At 40.2% G+C, this 18743-nt stretch overlaps 1 long non-coding RNA gene across 1 annotated transcript; it reads left to right on the forward strand.

The window, feature by feature from the left end:
- The first annotated feature begins 1651 nt into the window (after window positions 1-1651).
- On the forward strand, window positions 1652-11622 carry LOC147035750 (uncharacterized). The gene is made up of 4 exons (XR_015049543.1): window positions 1652-1763; window positions 9362-9655; window positions 9752-10200; window positions 10512-11622. It is a non-coding gene; the product is annotated as an uncharacterized LOC147035750 (long non-coding RNA).
- The last annotated feature ends 7121 nt before the right edge of the window (window positions 11623-18743 follow it).

The following is an 18743-nucleotide window of genomic DNA, read 5'->3' on the forward strand; positions in this document are numbered from 1 at the left end:
GAAATTTTTGAGAAAAATGCTCAAAAAAGCTCTATTTATGTGGAAAACTGCCCGCACTCATTTGATATTGTTAAAACATCTGATGAGCAATATTTACATCGACTGCAATTTTAGTTTTGCCTGACCAACATAAATGTCAACAAGCTTTTTCAATGAATTCCATTTTGCCAAGTAACAAAATGGCGGATTTTCATGTGTTGCTTCGCAACCGGTCGGATACCAAAAAATTTGATTTCAAATTTGACGACAAGTTTGATGACAAATTTGAGGTCACCTCCTGAAATGATCGACCAGCATTACAACCTGGGTCTCACTCCACAGTTTTATCTTTGATATTTTGCCATCAGACCGGCTTCTCCTGTTATTCCTCCTTCTTAGCAAAAAATCAAGTAATGATTACTGAACCGAAGACCAACATGGGACCATCAAAGAATCCTGAAACTTCGAGATAGTTCAAGATCATTACGTGTTATTGGACATCAAATAATCCTGAAAGTCCGAGACAATTAAAGATCATTACGTGTTAATGGACATCAAATAATCCTGAAAGTCCGAGACAATTAAAGATCATTATGTGTTAATGGACATCAAAGAATCCTGAAAGTCCAAGACAGTTTAAGATCATTAGGTGATCATGGAAGGGTCCAAGCCAAGCCGAGCCAAGTGTCCACACTATACTTGTATGAACTTAAACAAAGAATCGGCGGGAAAAACTATTCACAGCTATATTACCTTCAACATTTTGCAGCTATCAATGAGGATTCGTTCTTCAATTATTTTTTTTTATTTTGGTTTCCACAAGAACACGTATAGCTTATGCAACCAACCCAAACTTTATTTATTTTTTTATCAGATGACGAACGATGCAATATTCTTACGTCAAAAAAAAAACGTTTATCAAAACTGCTGTGAACTTCATCGCCATGGATATGCATTGCACAAGCTCATTTACTGAGCTGAAAGGAAGTAAAATGAATAATAAAATAAATTTACATGCACATGATGTTTGCCTGAACCGACATGCATATTTTTAATGTTCCTTGATTTTGTTTAGATTCTCATCTTTTATAAGTAATTAAATAGCCATATTTTCTCAGCGGTGTATAACAATAATGCTGTTCTCTATTTCTATTTACTTTTTTTTTCCCTACCGCCATAAATGTCAACAAGCTTTTTCAATGAATTCCATTTGCCAAGTAAAAAATGGCGGATTTTCATGTATTGCTTTGCAACCGAGGTCGCATACCAAAAATTTGATTTCAAATTTGATGACAAGATTGATGACAAATTTGATGTCACCTCCTGAAATGTTCGAACAGCAAAACAACCTGGGTCTCACTCCACAGTTTTATTTATGATATTTAGCCATAACACCGGCTTCACCGGTTACAATTCTATAACCAAATCAAGCTGGCAACTGAATGAAGGTTGAAGATGAACTTCACCTGAGAATATAAAGACCTGACAAACTGTCATGCCAGCGTTGGAAATAAAAAATGCTATGTCTCACTGTATTTTATATAAATATCTTTACTCTCTCATGTATTTCAGAGATCTGGAGCAAGACTCTGTTCTGTTCACTCCATATGTGCATATGTATTTGTTTGTATGTATTTGTTTGTCTGTTGAATAATTGTTCAAATGTACAGGATGACAAGAATTTATTCTACAATTTCGAGCCAGAAGCAGGAGCATTAAAAACCTGGAAGAGCGTGGTTGCAGAGTGGGCTGATGGTAAGCACGAGCTCAAAGATCAGGTAAAGGTGAGAGACATTTATGTTTGTGGGCGAGTGTGCTGTCAGCTCGCTGTGCACCTCCTTCTTTGTTTGGAAAGGTTAACATGCTTCAAACAAGAATTGGAGCATTTATAGATTTGACTTATTTATGTTCAGTAGTTTATGTTTGTTCTGGAGAATATTGGTATTGTTTAAAAGGGTTGGAGTCCTGAGTCCTGATCAGGTGAAAAGGTTCCTTTTAATATTTTATATTGGCTCCAATGGCACTGCTTCGGTGTATGTTTGAATAAAATATTGTTTAACACAGGTAAGAATATTGTGTGTCTAACAGAGGTGTGAATCGGGTGTTGTCTAAAAGAGGTGTGAATAGGGTGTTGTCTGAAGGCCCTGTCACACCTTGACGTTTTAGCCAGCGTATGGCAAGGTATCAAAATGTATGTAAAACGTTGGCGTACGCTGAACTATTGATGTTTTTATTAATTTTTTGGCGTATTCATAACGAGTTGGACGTATGCATAATGTATTTGTAATGTACACAGAACGTTTCGATAACTTATATATAACTTACACCAACGAATGCTTAGCGTGTTGTCGGCGTTCACAACATATGACCAACGATAGTCTTACGTATGCATAGCGCGGCAGCGTATCGCCGACGGTCACGTGGCGTAGCCTATTAAAAGGCTGCCGCTCGACGATTCAAGCTGCTGTCACACCGTGACGTTTTAGCCAGCGTAGGCCGACATATGAAAAATTTGTCTAAAACGCTGGCACACGTCGATTACATTATGGCTAAGTTTTGTATACGTTAAGAGCATGCTGAAGCACGCTGGCATACGTCGTAGTACACCGAGTACGTCGATAAATTTTCAGCATGTTGAAAATTTTTCGACGTATGCCAGTGTATGACTCACATGTTCCGCATACGCTGGCCATAAGTTGTTGGCATGTTATGCGATCGTTGACACACATCGACACACGTTACTGGTAAGTTACTCATTAGTCGAAACATGTCGAGGTAATGTTTTTTTTTTTATTCGGCATGACGGTGATGTTGACACTTCGATTTATAGTGGCTTTATAATATAATATAATTAATAGGCTGCCGCTCAACGATTTAAATCAAAACCACCCTAGAAATCGAAGTGTCAACATCAGCGCCAGGCCGAAGAAGAAGAAAAAAACAACAACACATAGAGTCTGGAACACTGATGGGTTCCTCCTGTTAACCCCATTTTTATATACCAATTCCCCTAAACGCTGCCAATATGCCATTATACAGTAGCTGTAAGTTACAAACACGTTCAGTAAGTTCTGTGGTCATCCAGAAGATGTCAAATACGTCTACATACGTCAATATGCGTTGGGGATACATTACACATAGGTTCAAAGCACGTTACTCATAGGTTAAAAGCAGGTTACTCATAGGTTAGAAATAAGTTTTGGGTACGCTAAACATTACCTCAACGTGTTTCGACTTATGAGTAACTTACCAGTAACGTGTGTCCACGTGTGTCAACGATCGCATAACATGCCTACAACTTATGGCCAGCGTATGCAGATCGTGTGAGTCATACGCTGGCATACTGTACATCGAAAAATTTTCAGCATGTTAAAATTTGTCGACGAGCTCGGCGTACTACGAGGTATGCCAGCATACTACGACGTATGCCAGCGTGTTCTTAACGTATACAAAACTTACCCATAAAGTATTCGACATGTGCCAGCGTTTAAGACAAATTTTTCATACGTCGACATACGCTGGCTAAATCGTCGAGTTGTGACAGGGCCTTTACAGAGGATGAGGATGAGGCATTGTCTCACAGAGGTTGGAAGTTGAGGTAATATTGTTGTTTTTGAGTTGGAGTTGTGTTTCCAGCTTGGGATTGAGGTTGGAAATTAGAGGAAACTGTATTGTTTTGTCTCAGAGCTCTTGTTTGATTATTTGTATCCTGTCTGTATCTGTACAAGTTGTATTTGCATTGCAAAGTGTACTAAGTGGGGTTTTGTTTGATTTTGAATTTTTTTGCCTCTCACTGACTTTGTGAAGATGGGAAACCACCTTACCTTGGAAAGGTAACCAAAAAATATGTTATTTAAGAAAGGTACACCAATTAGGTATGTTTGAAAATTATGGGGCAGAATCAGTATATGATGAAGATAAGTGCTCCAAGAGAATGGAGAGAAATAGAAAAGGGTTCCCAGAAGAGGGTACCTTTGGAGAAAAGTAAGATTGCGGATATAAAAAGAGAATTGGGTCAAAGGGAGTGGGATCGAGGAGATAAGTTGGAAGGCATTTTTGATGTGGAATTGGCAAGGCAAGGATCGGGACGAGTAATCCAAATTGGCAGGGTTATGTGCCAACTTTGATTCGGTGTGGGATTGTCATGCTAATTACGGTGGAGGAATGGTTGGGTTTGATGAGTATAATGTTATAAAATTGAATAACATCATAAAATGTAAAGACAGTGTGAAAGTTTTCACTGCAGCAAATTCCACTGGAGTAAATGTGTGTGAGAAGAGGAGCAGGGGAATGCCCTGCAGGTGGTGGAATTTATATGAATTCAAGATGTGTCTGAATATAGGCTGACTTGCATGATAACTGTTTGGCCTGCAAGAGCATGTATAAAATATATAATAAATAAAGAAATAAAATAAGATTCAATGACATAAAATGTTGGAGCTGGAAATATTGGTTGACCATATCTGACTTCGAGTGCTGACGAGATCAAGATGGGATGATAATTTTTCAGCATGGCATTTGCCAAAGGGTAAAAGAAGTTTATTATTATTGGCTGCTCTTAGAGCACCCTTATTCTGGACATTTCCATCTGTCTGCCTTTCCGCAAAACTTTGTTCAAGCCGAGGGGCTAAAACCACTCAACTGATTCCAATGAAATTTGGGAGGTAGGACCAATATTTCTGGGAATCGTGTGCTTTCGAATATGGGACCCCGGGTCCTAATAAACGTCGAGCAACGGTCCTTTAAAGTGGTAAAAAAAATCGAAAAAACAATATAAAAATCGAAAAATCGAAGCTTAGAGTTCTGTGCGCAATCTATCTAACTCCCTTCATGCCAATTTGCAGCCCTAACAATAAATATTTGTAGGAGGAGATAGGTTTTGGGCGAGTACATGTCGAACATTTCAGAAACGGTTAATTGCGAATATCTTGAAGAGAAAGACTGATTTTGATAAAACTTGGGTGAAATGTGTACAATGTGGCCAGCATGTACACAAAAATGAATGATTGCTATGCACACCTCCGTTGCTTAGCAACAGCTAAAATACTTTATCGTACATCGTACACTTATTCTGGACATTTCTATCTGTCTGTCTGTCCGCAAAACTTTGGTCAAGCCGAGAGGCTAAACCACTCAACTGATTCCATTGAAATTTGGGAGGTAGGACCAATATTTCTGGGAATCGTGTGCTTTCGAATATGGGACCCCGGGTCCTAATAAACGTCGAGCAACGGTCCTTTAAAGTGGTGAAAAAATCGAAAAAAATAAAAATCTAAAAATCGAAGCTTAGAGTTCTGTGCGCAATCTCGCGAGCTCCCTTCATGCCAATTTGCAGCCCTAACAAAAAATATTTGTAGGAGGAGATAGGTTTTAGGCGAGAACATGTCGAACATTTCAGAAACGGTTAATTGCGAATATCTCTAAGAGAAAGAGTCTGATTTTGATAAAACTTGGGAGAAATGTGTACAATGTGGCTAGCATGTACACAAAAATGAATGATTGCTATGTACACCTCCGTTGCTTAGCAACAGCTAAAATACTTTATCGTACATCGTACACTTATTGTGGACTGTACAACAAAATCAATACCTCCGAAACTGGACCACCGAGGGACCTGTTTTTTTGTGCCCAAGAAGAATGTCTTACAGCATCATATAAAAAAATAAAATCTTTAGCGAATAGATGAATGGAATTACCAGGGTTGCCATTTGTTCGAGTCTCTTTGGAAACATGCCTGAAATTTGAGAAGGCGGGTTTCTGGGCGCAAACTAAGAGGGCTGTGATAATCATATTTTATTGTGCTAAATTGATTGCTAGCATGTACATGAATATCGGCAAGTCACATCTGCCAGCTTTCAATCGAGAGCGAGCAGCCTTGTCACCTACCGGCTTGTTATTATTATTATTATTATTATTATTATTATTATTCTTGTATTAATGTGGATATGAGGGTGGTGTTGGCTGGTTATATCTTCTCAGTTCTGGTAAATGTGAATCTATGCAAATCCTTGCAGGCAGTGCGAGTATTTAATCACGAGCTTGTACTGTGCGCCTGTGTGTTTGGTGGCGGGAGCCATGGTGCAATGGGGGTTGCAGGCAGAAAAATAGGTAAAAATCCTCGAAATAATTTGGAAAGTTTCTGAGAAGCTTTTTAATGACTGGAAATACAATAGTATTGCCATTACTTTAAGAGGAAAGGTAAAAGACATTTGGATTTAAAATTATACAAGTCTGAAGACGACGATGATTCACGAGCAGTATTTGACGATGTAGATTGTTTCAGAAGTCAAGGATGAGACAATGTGATAATGTTTGACCAAGTTTTAAAAAATGATCAACATGATGTGGTACGAGTGACAGGTTATTATCTGCAAAATGTCGAAAACCCGGTTTCGTTCAACAACTTCAAAAACTTGACCTTTGCATAACCTTTAAAGGTCACAAAATAATGTTGTGGACATTAAAATACGGAAACAGGATACGTGCTATAGCATAATGGAGTTAGTTCGTCGAAGAAGGTCGAAAACCCGGTTTGATTCCCACAACTTTGAAAATTTGACCTTTGTGAACTTTAAAGGTCAAAGGTCAAGGATTATGACCTTTGGTGCAAAACTTCCTCTGGAAAATTCCAGGAACAATATAACGTCATATAGGCTATATGGCATTTCACACTCCTCAGATTATCCATACTTTGATGAAATCAGCGTAAAAACAAACTTGAAGGGGGCGCCATGGCTAAGGTGTTCGAGATAGAGCAAAATGGTTTCAAGAGGTTAGGTGGGAAATGACCTCAAGATTATGCATAAAAAATATTGTCATCCTTCCTTTCAAAGTTTGGGTGGTCATATGATTTTTATGTCAAAATTCGAAAATTTCTAAGTTTGTGACCTTGTGACCTTGACCTTGGGACGAAAATGAAAAATCGAGCTCCGTGGGGCTATGCAGGTGCCATTGGGCTGAGCAAATACCAAAACCCCTGCCAGATTCGACAAACCCCCGAGGAGAAGATGCAAATTGAAATTGGCTACCCCCTAAAAACACAATTCGCAATTTTCTAAGTTCGTGACCTTGTGACCTTGATCTTGGGAGGAAAATGAAAAATCGAACTCCGTGGGGCTATGCAGGTGCCATTGGGCTAACGAAATACTGAAACACCAGCCAGATTCGACACACCTCTCGGAGAAGATAATTTTTCCGTCAAAATTCGCAATTTTCTCAGTGCGTGACCTTGTGACCTTGACTTTGGGACGAAAATGAAAAATCGAGTTCCGTGGGGCTATGCAGGTGCCATTGAGCTCACCAAATACCGAAACCCCTGTCAGATTCGACAAACCCCCTCGGAGAAGATACAAATTGAAATTGGCTACCCCTAAAAAACACATGTTTTTTGGGCGTGGCTCCACCCATAATGGGCGCACCACGCCTATTCTCAGGAAAACACAACTAGATCATGATATAAACCTCCCACCAAAATCTTATCAGGATCAGATCAAAACCCACGGTGCTATGCTCAGGACAGACAGATAGACAGACAGACAGACAGACAGACAGACAGACAGACAGACAGACAGACAGACACACAACAATAACGAATATAGTGGTCACTTAATATTTTCGTGAAAATATTTTTTCGTGAACCAATATCCTTCGAGTGAGACAATTAGAAGTTATTGAAATCTACATTTGACACATGCCATGCGCATTGACCAGAATTAAATTGAAATGTCCATTTATGTATAATCTGAGAAATAATAAAAAATAAATTAAATAATTGAACATGGCGTTTATTGTGCACCACAGATTAATGTCGTTACAGATTAACGAGTTAAAATACCTCATGATGCAAGAGAATGTTCTGTGTGCAAGGGTGATAAGGCTGGATAAAATATTAAATATAATTTTAAAGGTTAACATATTGAGAATTAACATACCGGGCGTAGTGGCGTGCGCCTGTAATCCGGCTATTCGGAGGCTTGGGTTGGAATATCGCTTGAGGACGGGGGCTCTGCAATGGGCCGTGCTGTGAGAGGGTGTAGGGCAGCCCGGAATCATGGCGAAACCCAAACCTTATCCCTGTGTCGTAAGAGGCGACCAGTGTTGCGTCAGGAAAGGCATCTGGCGTAAAACCTGTGCCAAATCAGTTTGCAGATCATAACGGATGATCCGCTGTGGCGACCCCTAACGGGAGCAGCCGAAAGATGAACAACAACAACATATTGAGAATTAAAATATTAAAATATAAATAGCATGTTATACGAACAGAGCATTCATGGGTTTATAAAATGAAATAATGGAACATACATTTAATCTAAGAGTGGCTATGAACTTATGAACTCAAATTGCCTGCATGTCAAATACTGGGTCAGGAATCGAACCCAGGGGAGACAGCTTAGAGGTGGAGTTGACCCTCCGTTTGGGATTATAAGCCACGTACCGGCAGTTGTGAGGGAGCACGAAGGTCTACTTGGGCTTTTCTTTTTATCTGTGAAAAATGTCATGCAACTGATGCCATTTTATAAATTAAGTATTATTTAATAAATTGCAAGTGAAACACAAGTCAAAAGTTATGTGGTCACCATGATAACGCAGACATTGATGATGCGGCTACACCAGTTTAAAGCCCAATGAAAAATAAATAAGTAAATGTCGACATAATACATACGTGACTGGTTGTTCACAAAATTGGGATTTTTTATTTATTTCAATGCCAGGTTGGTTTACAAGTGAGGCAAGTGAGGGCATAGCCTTCCATTTAAATGGATTAGGGTCAGGAAATAGCATGTGATTGATTGTGGAGTTATTGATGCTGTCATGATTTTGGGAAGGTAAAGGTAGCAAACATAGTGTGTACAGTATTATGAGATGGTATGCCAGGCCTTCTGTGCAAAAGGTCCAAAAAGTGCCCTAAAACGATATAAAAATAATTGTATAATTAAACGGTTCAGCAAATATGACATCGTATACAGAATACTCCACTGCATTGTGGTGTACTGTGTCATGTCAATGCCCAATGATGAACTGGTTAAACAAATGTGAAGTTCCGTGACCGAAAATCGTCAATAATATGAATCAGGGGCAATTCTCTGGTAATTTAGAAGAGGAAAATTTCACCTAGTCTGCACACACGAATAAACATTCGTCCACTGATCTGTGTGGTATCACTGACCTGTGTTGTGTGTGGTGCCGTGGTAGGATGTTCAAAATGACAGGGATTTAAATACTCAATCTTATGGTTAAAAGATGTCATTTATCGCTATTTGCATGAAACTGGAATATTTGCACAATCTGTGTTAACATAACAATCGTATTGGAAATAAGATACCGCCTGTAGACTTCCATCGTGTAAGATTAGATCCGGTCTCCATTCCCACCTTCTTTGTAGGGGGGTCTCCATGGCCTGACATGCGGTACAAGTTACCTCGGCGATCGTATTTGGAAGTGCGGTTGTTTTCTCAGCTCTGTACTCAATTACAGTGGTACTATTGAAAGTGGAAAAACAACATCTTGCCACTTTGAGTGGCGATATTCATTATGAAACTCATGGTATTTCTGAAACAAAGAAGAAGCAGCAGCCACAAGCAGTTTCCTTCAGAATTCCAACACCACCTTGTAGAATCGAGTCTTCCATGAGTCTCCTTTCTCCCAGCACATTCTCACGCTCTCGAATGGTGAACAGGTAACTATGAAACAGAGTGACATCCACTGATATTCGAATTAGGAATAAATACTTCGGATACCACGATTAACATCAGGCTTCCTTTGTTGCCGACAGATGAGAATGGTGAGGAAGAACACCACAATGTGGATGTAATGACATATGCGCTGACATCAGACGTTTAAGGAAAGATGTTTTTTTTCATGGAGACCAGGAAGTGAATGAATATACACTGTACACATTTGCAAAATGCTTTTGGGATCGCTCACAATTTTGGAACACTTTGGTGTGAGAGAAGGTTTTGACGTTTTTAGGTAGCAAAATTAAGAACAAATGCCGAATGTTTTAAAAGTGATTCTGTTGTCATTCGCAGTTGCATTAAGTATGATGGCCACACGGGAAGAGCGGATCATGGTTTGGAAAGAAATGCGAGGGCGTAAAGTGTAGCAAAGCACGCAGTTGCGACAGGGCGATGTCCAGTGATCATGCAAAGTGTTTTAACGGCTCCTGAGAGTGGCTCAGCCTTGGAGGATGTGATAGCCATACAGACAGCCATTGGTAAACAGGTGAGAGGTGCCAGAGCTGTATGAAACATTTTAGAGGAACAGAATGGAGTGCCAAAAATAAATTGGAAAAGTAAGTGTAACAAACTGGTTTGAAATGGCCATAGGCCATACGACTCGCATTAATATAAATGAGAGCCGCACTGTTTCGGAGGATAAGGCTCTCACCACACAAAATCTTGATGGGAAGATTGGTAAGGGGGCCTTAAACACCTCCATTAATAATAAAGGAGATGAATACTCATCAAATGGATGATGCATCATGTACATTTTGTATTGTACTGACAAACATTCTGAGAGCATTTCATTTACAGGTAAAAAACACTTTGCTTGAAGCACCAACCAAGGACTGTTACGACCTTGCCCCAGAATATATTGTGCCTATCAAAGTGAACAAAACGAGAATGTGCAGTGGATACATCACAAGAGAACAATGAACTTTTGTCTCCATGATGTTGCTCAGTTTTGATAATTTATTATAAAATTGATGCATGGTCAGAATGAGATGTATAGTAAGATTTGACCTTGTTTTGGACAATGCCTATCCAAGACTGACCAATAAGGTGTTCATTCAGTTGTATTACATATTGGTAGATATGATGCAGAGATAAGAGATGTGATGTAGAGGTAGGAGGCAGGTCAAGCCAATTAAAGAGATTTACTGATCAGGTACTGACCAATATCAAACTGACCAAGAAATGAAAATAAATAATAAATAAAATCGGGAGTATAGATTTTATGCTAATCCGAGCTAAGATTGAGAGTCAGATTTCAATTTCACTGTAAAAGTAAAAGCAATTGATAGAGATTGATAGCACTGAAAGGTAAACAACAATTTGTTGCGAGAATTTCTGGAATTGTTCTTATTGTCATTTGGGGGGCAAGATTCTAAAAAAATAGAAATAAAATCCAGCATTCAAGTCCTTGTGAAAGGTTTCTCGAAATAGATTGAATCTACCTGGACTCTGCAGAAGGAAGTGAATGCCAGTTTTGTTGACAAGATTGTAAGGAAGGTCTGAAGATCTTGAAGTAGTTTTACTGTCTGTATTAAATTGATTATTGAAAATGTATGGTTAATTTTCATGCATTTTGTATGAAGAAGATTGTTACCAAGACAATGATCACACAAGTTTCATGCATCTCACATCGATATAACAAAATGATGATTTTGATGAGGCGTTCTGGAAGCTAATGTTATGATATTGGGACCTGATAATGATGATGATCAGTAATATCTGTTGATTTTAAGTATCTAATGAAGTTACAGATGAAAGAAAAATAAGATTATGATGGTGCAATGCCTGAGACTGATCTCATGAGATTGTTTATGATGAGAAAACATTGGAAACTTAGTCAACATACTGGAGGATCTTGGGATTAATTAGGTGTACTGCAGGAAAGGGTAAAATTATCTGACAATTAGGATTATGATGGTATATTTTAGCAATAATTTTTTTTCATATATATATATATATATATATATATATATATATATATATATATATATATATATTTATATTTAGTGCTTGACTTCAGAAATATTCAAACTGATGTTTTGTACACCAGCTGTGTATTGTAACGATAACATGCACACAAATTTAATGTCAGCATTTTAGTAATTCCAGAAATATATCAAATTATTTTTTAATAAAAGTAAATATGAACCTGCTATTTGTCAAAATTAAAGCAGGGAAGAAAAAAAAAACAAATAAATAAATAATAACATGATTTTATAAAGGATGAGAGTTGGGTCTTGGCGAAAAGGAAGTTAATGATTTTTTGCAACATTGAAGTTTAAAGTACATCGGCAATTTAAAATGAACGTGTTAAATGACCATGGGGCAGATGTTAGCCCTGAGGCAATCATTGGTCTTGCTGTCCTTTATCAGTGGTTCGCCATTTGAAACTTAAAAAAAAAAAAAAAAAACGAAAAAAAAGAAGAAACTTGATGGCCTTTCATGCTGACAAAAAGGCTGGAATTTTTGAATGACTTGGCTGGAATTACTGAATGGAATTTCTCTGTGCATCAGCAAATGAATTTCTTGCGATTATGACATTGGAGTATGCAGAGTGGACAAGGCTGATGAGGTCCCTCATCGTGTGTTCCTCTGGAAAAAAGAGATGAGGTGGCTTGTGTTCGAGAATTCCCTCTCTCTACATTTTGGCCAATCCATGCTTATATGCCTCCAGCTATACTACATGTGGTGTGAGACTCTCTTGCAACAGTCCTCTGCACAGGATGCTACTATTCTCCACATATTATCCCCACCTACTCTTATCCACCTATGCACTGTCGCATATCAAGTTTAACCAAGCATGGTTACCTGTTCACCATTCGAGAGCGTGAGAATGTGCTGGGAGAAAGGAGACTCATGGGAGACTCGATTCTACAAGGTGGTGTTGGAATTCTGAAGGAAACTGCTTGTGGCTGCTGCTTCTTCTTTGTTTGAGAAATACCATGAGTTTCATAAATGCCCAAGTTATTGTCATCTACTTATAAGAAATGAAAAAAAACTGTTCCTGATCAAGAAATGCAACATTACGGTGAGACAACACCGCTGTCTTTGGAGGTAATACATGCACCCAGGTATCAAAGCAATAAGAAGATTGAGCCTGATACCCAGGACAACTTCAGTGTGCAACACCTGTCTGGCCTGTCTGGACCAGCACCTCTGTACTTGCATTGCCATTCACCTCTTAAGAAAATTGGATCAGCAAGCAATGAAAACTTTATTGGCAGATATTGACTGGGAGAGTTGAGAAAGATGATTTGCACCTACCGAATGCTGATGCTTCTGGAATATGAGATGTTCATTCGAGAATTGCCGATGTAGTCTGCTAAAATTAATAAATTATGAGTGTTGTCTGAATGACAAAATGATAGGATTGTTGATGCAATTTCTCCAAAATTAGCATAATGGGCTTGAGAGTGAGAAAAACAATAGTAAAATGTCGTTGATCAAAACTTGATATTTCAATAAATGTGTTGTTATAAATCTGTCATGGAAAATGTACACAAGTATGGAATGATTTTATGTGCTTGATCATGTATCTGTTTTGGAGCCTGGTGTTGGCGCAGTGGTTAGGGCAGCGGCTTGGGATCCAAGAGGTCCTGAGTTCAAGCCCCGTTGAGCCACTGAATTAATACACCAGGGGGTTGACTCAGCCTGTCATCCTTCCGAGGTCGGCGAAATGAGTACCAGTATACTGGGCTGGTGTATACCCCGGTTAAAAGAGGTGTACCATATCCCTGTGTCGTAAGACGCGACCAGGGTCGCGTCAGGAAGGGCATCCGGCGTAAAACATGTGCCAAATCACTATGCGGATCATAATGGATGATCCGCTGTGGCGACCCCTAACGGGAGCAGCCGAAAGAAGAAGAAGAAGAAGAAGATCATGTATCTGTTTTAATTTTACTTTACATAATCATATATTTCCTCTGTATTGAGGGATGATCAATCTGTCTCGTGAAGATTTTCAAAACAGGTTGGTGTTTCAACTAAAACTTAAAATCATTCTTCAGTATAAAATAATTGTCAATCATTTAAAAGCTATCATGATTTCTCAGCAATTTTCATGAAAGGCACCAGTGAGCGAGATGGGGAATATGATTTCAGTAGAACTGGAATGTGAATCGAAGGAAATGTCCAGATGTATTCACTAAGCTCTACTTGCTTAAAGATAGTATATTTCCGGAGTCAGTTAGAAGTGGACTGACTTTTAACCAACATCCTATAGAAATCTATGAAAATACCCAAAGGTTTGCCCATTTGACATCAATCTATCATTCTATGCATATTTCTGTGCTGGGAATGAATCTACACACATGGGTTTGAAATATATGCTAAAATTCGACAACCAAATCAAGCTGGCAGCTGCACAAAGGTTGAAGATAAACTCCACCTAAGAATATCAAGACCTGACAAATTGTGGCACCAGCGTTTGGAAATAAAAAATGCTACATCTCACTGTATTATTTTTTGTATACCTTGTCGAGGCTCATATGAGAGCAAACACAAAATGCACAGCAAGGTGGGCATGAGACAAGAGGGGAGTGGGATTGGCAAAACACTGGGGAACAGAGACATTAGGAGATCTGTGGAAGGGAGAGGGATGTGGTGGGGAACATGGGGTGAACAAGATGGACATTACAGGGACTTTCAGGAATGAAAGCAGGGAACTTGAAGGTGGTGGGTTTGGGGTGGATTAACGGGGGAAGAAAAGATTGAGGATTTGGATGGGGGATGATAAGAGGTGGTGGTGAACAGTTGTTTTGAAGGCCTGGACCGAAGAATGGGATTGAACAGAGTGAGGGAGTTTATTCCAAAGGAAGGAAAAAAAGAGAAATGAAAGAGGGAATGTGAGCAGTGATTCTTGATTTTGGTAGTTTTACCAGAAGGGGGTTGTTGGCTGGCCTTGAGAGCACTGCAGAAATATGGAGGGGACAAATCACAGACACAGCAGGAGGGGGTGAGAACGGAGTGGAGATAGTGGAAGACAGAAAGACCACAGACCTGCCTGCGGTGAGAGAGTGAAAGCCCAAAGACTCAGCCTCATCACGGGAGATGTCAATTATCTGAAATGCCTTGGTTTCCACAGCATGAAGCTAAGAAAGGTGGAAAATGAGAACCAGCCCGGAGGGGAGAGCAGTACTCTATCAGGCTGCAGACTAAAGCTTTGTACATGGTCAGGAGCTCAGGTGGGCCAAGGAAGGCCTTTGCATGATGGAAGATTCCCAGTTGGTGACTGGCTTTGGAAGCCAGGTTGGAAATGTGGTTTTCCAAGGAAAGACCATGGCAGATAGTGAGACCCAGAAGCTTGAAAGAAAGGAATTCTTCCAGAGAATTGTTTACAAAGTGAATGGGGGGGGGGGTCTAAATGTTCCTTTCAGAGAGACATTGTGAGAGTGTGAGATTTGTACGGATTGAAAGACATGTTCCACGTGTTGGACCAGTTTGAGATTTTTCCCAGATCTGCAGTGAGTGAAGAACCTGCTGCTTGCCGTTCTGAGGGATGACATACAGTACGGCAGAGGGTGGAGTCACTGGCAAGGGTATAAAGAGGATTATCCAGAGAGTCAGAGAGATCATTGATGAAAACCAGAAAAAGAACAGGGCCCATAACGCTGCCTCGAGGAACTCCAGCCTGCACAGGAAGAGGGGATTAAAGAACTCCATTTAGGGCCACACATTGACTGTGACAGGAGAGGAAATCTGTGAGCCATGAGTGGAGATGGCCTTGGATACCATAGGAAGAGAGTTTGTTGAGCAGTGCAGGGTGCCAGATCATGTCATAAGCAGATGATATGTCTTGGGATGTGACTGATTTCATGTCCAGCATTGAGGACCTCCATCCATTGTTGGGAGAGCAGAAGCAGCAAATCCAGGGTAGAGTGACCTGGTCTGAAACCAAATTGATGATCGGAAATCAGGCCATTTGAGAAGAGGAAGCATTTAATTTCTGAAGCGATGATGGATTCCATAACCTTGCTGATGATTTGGAGAAGGCTGATTGGTCTGTACTTGCAGGGATCTGTTTTTGCACCATTTTAAAGCAGGGCAGTCATGTTTGCTGATTTCCAAGCAGATTGCAGATGACCTTGAGCAAATGAGAGGGTGAATAGAACTGAGAGAGCATGGGCAAGAGCCGAGGAGCAGGTTTTTAGGACACGTGGGCTGATGCTCTCTGGACCGGTTGCAGAATCTGATTCTAGGTTTGAGAGAAAGCTCTCCACTTTGTCAGAGGAAAAGGGCACAGAGTCCAGGGACAGTTGGGTGCGACTGGGTCAGGTGGATGCAGAAAGCGATGGATTTTTGACACAAGATTTTGATGCAAACACTTAGTTTACGCATTCAGCCTTTTCACATGCAGTATCAGCAGTGCTGCCATTTGAGGTAAGGGAGGGGATTGAGGGGGAACATACACCAGAAACAGATTTGATTAGATGCCAGCAGGATTTGGAGGAGTGAGAGAGAGGTTTGAAAGTTCAGACGAGCTTGGAAAGATGTTGTTCTCTGGCTCTCCTGAGGGTCGACCCACACGTGTTCCGAGCTTTGTGGAAGGAACTGAGATTACCCTCAGTTGGGTTTGCTTTCCATGAGGCAAAGGCAAGTTGTTTCAGGACAACTGCCTCGCCACAAGCTTCAGTAAACCAAGGGCGGGAGGAAGGGTCAGACAACTGTAGACGAGAGGGGATAAATCTGCGCATGAGGGAGAGCAAGTTTCTTTGAATGAATTCCCAGGATCAGTTGATGTTGGAGAAAGTGGCAATGTGAGACCAGTCACGAAGTTTGATGGCTGCTTACCATTCGGCTTGAGTGAAACCCAGCCATTCGGCTTGAGTGAAACCCAGCCATTCGGCTTGAGTGTAATGCCAGATGACGCCGCTGAGGCGGTTCTCTGATAACAGCCAGAGAAATGTCCACTTTGACAAGCACATGGTCAGAAGAACCGATTGGAGTGAAGGAAGAACAGCAGATATTTTCAGGGAAATTTGTGAAAATCAGATCCAGAAGAGATCGAGTACCATTGGTTGAGATCCGGGTCGGGAAATTGACCGATTGAGTAATTGACCTTTTTGTCTGTTTTGATGGTATTATATATAAAAACTTAACACTCTCATGTATTTCAGAGATCTGGAACAAGACTGTTTTCTAATCACTCCACATGCACATATGTATTTGTTTGTATGTTGAATAAAAGTTAAAATGCACAGGATGACTGAAGAATTTCTTCCACAAAACCCATTCAGACAAAGCCAAGTGAGGCTTATCCCAAAATAAATAAATAAATAATTAAAAAAAAATCAAAAACTGCCCAGATCAAAAAAATTGAATAATTCTGGCTGTCAGGCTTGTGTCCGACAGTTTAAAATTTAAAATAATTATTCTTCATCAACACAAGATTATAAATTTTTAAGTTTGGTGTCAATTTATTAAGTTGTTTGAAAGAAATAATTTTTTTAATATTTTAAGTCAATCATATATGGCTGCCAGATCATGTGACATAATTATTTGTGAATACCCTGGTATCCCCGAGGCTTGCGGAACATTTGTGTGAAGTTTCCCCTCGATCTGTCCAGCCGGTCTGGAGAAGTTTTGTTTTAGGTTTTTGAGTAAATACAATATGGTTGCCAAACCATGTGACCTATCATGTCATATGTGTGAACCTTTTGTTCCTCATGTATAAGCGGTCATAAGTTTAAAGTTTCACCTAGATCAGGTCAGCCACTTCAGAGAAGAAGATTTTTGAAGGTTTTTTTTTGACAATATTGTGTGAAAATTGTGGTGAAACCTCTGGTGAAAATTGTCTCAATCCCCCAAGTGGTTGGGGAAACAAATACTAAAGTTCTGTGTGGACAAATGAACAGACAAATGGACCCATATGCAACACCCTCTCTTTTGGTGAGGGTAATAAACAAAAACTAGACTTTTACCTTTTAATTTTATTCCAAAACGACGAGGTGATTTTTACAAAACAGTGAGGGGTGTGAGGGTAAGAATATTACTTACTCTGCCACAAATACAAACCACAAGACTTAGCTCGGGATGATGATTGTGATGTTGGAGCAGGGAGGGATGAAGGGGGAGTGAGATTCAACAATCGAAAGAGCAGCATTAGTTTTACGATGAAGTCACCTGCAGCATTGCCACATAGGAGAAGGGAAAGATGATCCTTACCCACTTTCCCTTGAACCACAGAGCAGATCCTTCCTGTTTGGAGAGGAATGTATCAGATGGCATCATCATCAAGAATAATCGCATCTTGTCAGCATTAATAACTTGCTCCGGCATAAATTCCTTCTCCATCATTAGTTTCATGAGCTGTGGTGGGTTGTTTTTTGCAGCATCATGGTCTGGCAATGCTGCTTCCATTACTAATTTTACATGATGGAGGCTGAATCTTGTTTTGAATTTCTCAAACCAGCCCATGCTGGCATGGAACTTGTGCATATCATGGTTGAACTGGAACCTTCAGCCCAAGGTGTCTCATGGAAATGTTTCGAAATCCACAATGATTTTTCTCGAATCAATGGTCCACTCAAAGGCATTTTTTTCTGTGTTTGGTCCTCAATCCAAACATTTGTCTTTTTCCATCCTTTCAAAATGAGGATCAGGTCAGGTCAGGTATGGGAGCATGTTCCAGAACAGCGCGTCGCTGCGTCCACTTTCCACCGGTACTCCAGGGACCTCCATCTGGCAAACCCCCAGGCAGATGCCAGGCCCATCCCCATCTCCTTAAGATGCTGGTCAAACTGCTGCAACCACGAGGCACGTGGTCAGCCCATTGGCCTCCTCCACTCACGAGACTCCCTCTCTGAGAGAATCTGGTGAGCAGGATCAGCGTCAGCAAAACGAGCTGCATGTCCATACAGCCGCAAAGGATATCTAAAGTCTCCGCAAAGGTGACTGCATCATCTGCAAAATCAAGGTCCGAGATCTTGACATTCCCAAACGATGCACCGCAGCTTGATCTCTCCGACATCCTCCCTAAAATCCAGTCCATACAAGTGCTGAAAAGTGTGGGGGCCAGCACATACCCCTGAA

The sequence above is a fragment of the Eptatretus burgeri genome, chromosome 1 (genome assembly GCF_056783735.1).
Source record: "Eptatretus burgeri isolate ZD-2024b chromosome 1, Ebu_testis_v1, whole genome shotgun sequence".
In the NCBI taxonomy this organism is placed as follows: Eukaryota; Metazoa; Chordata; class Myxini; order Myxiniformes; family Myxinidae; genus Eptatretus; species Eptatretus burgeri.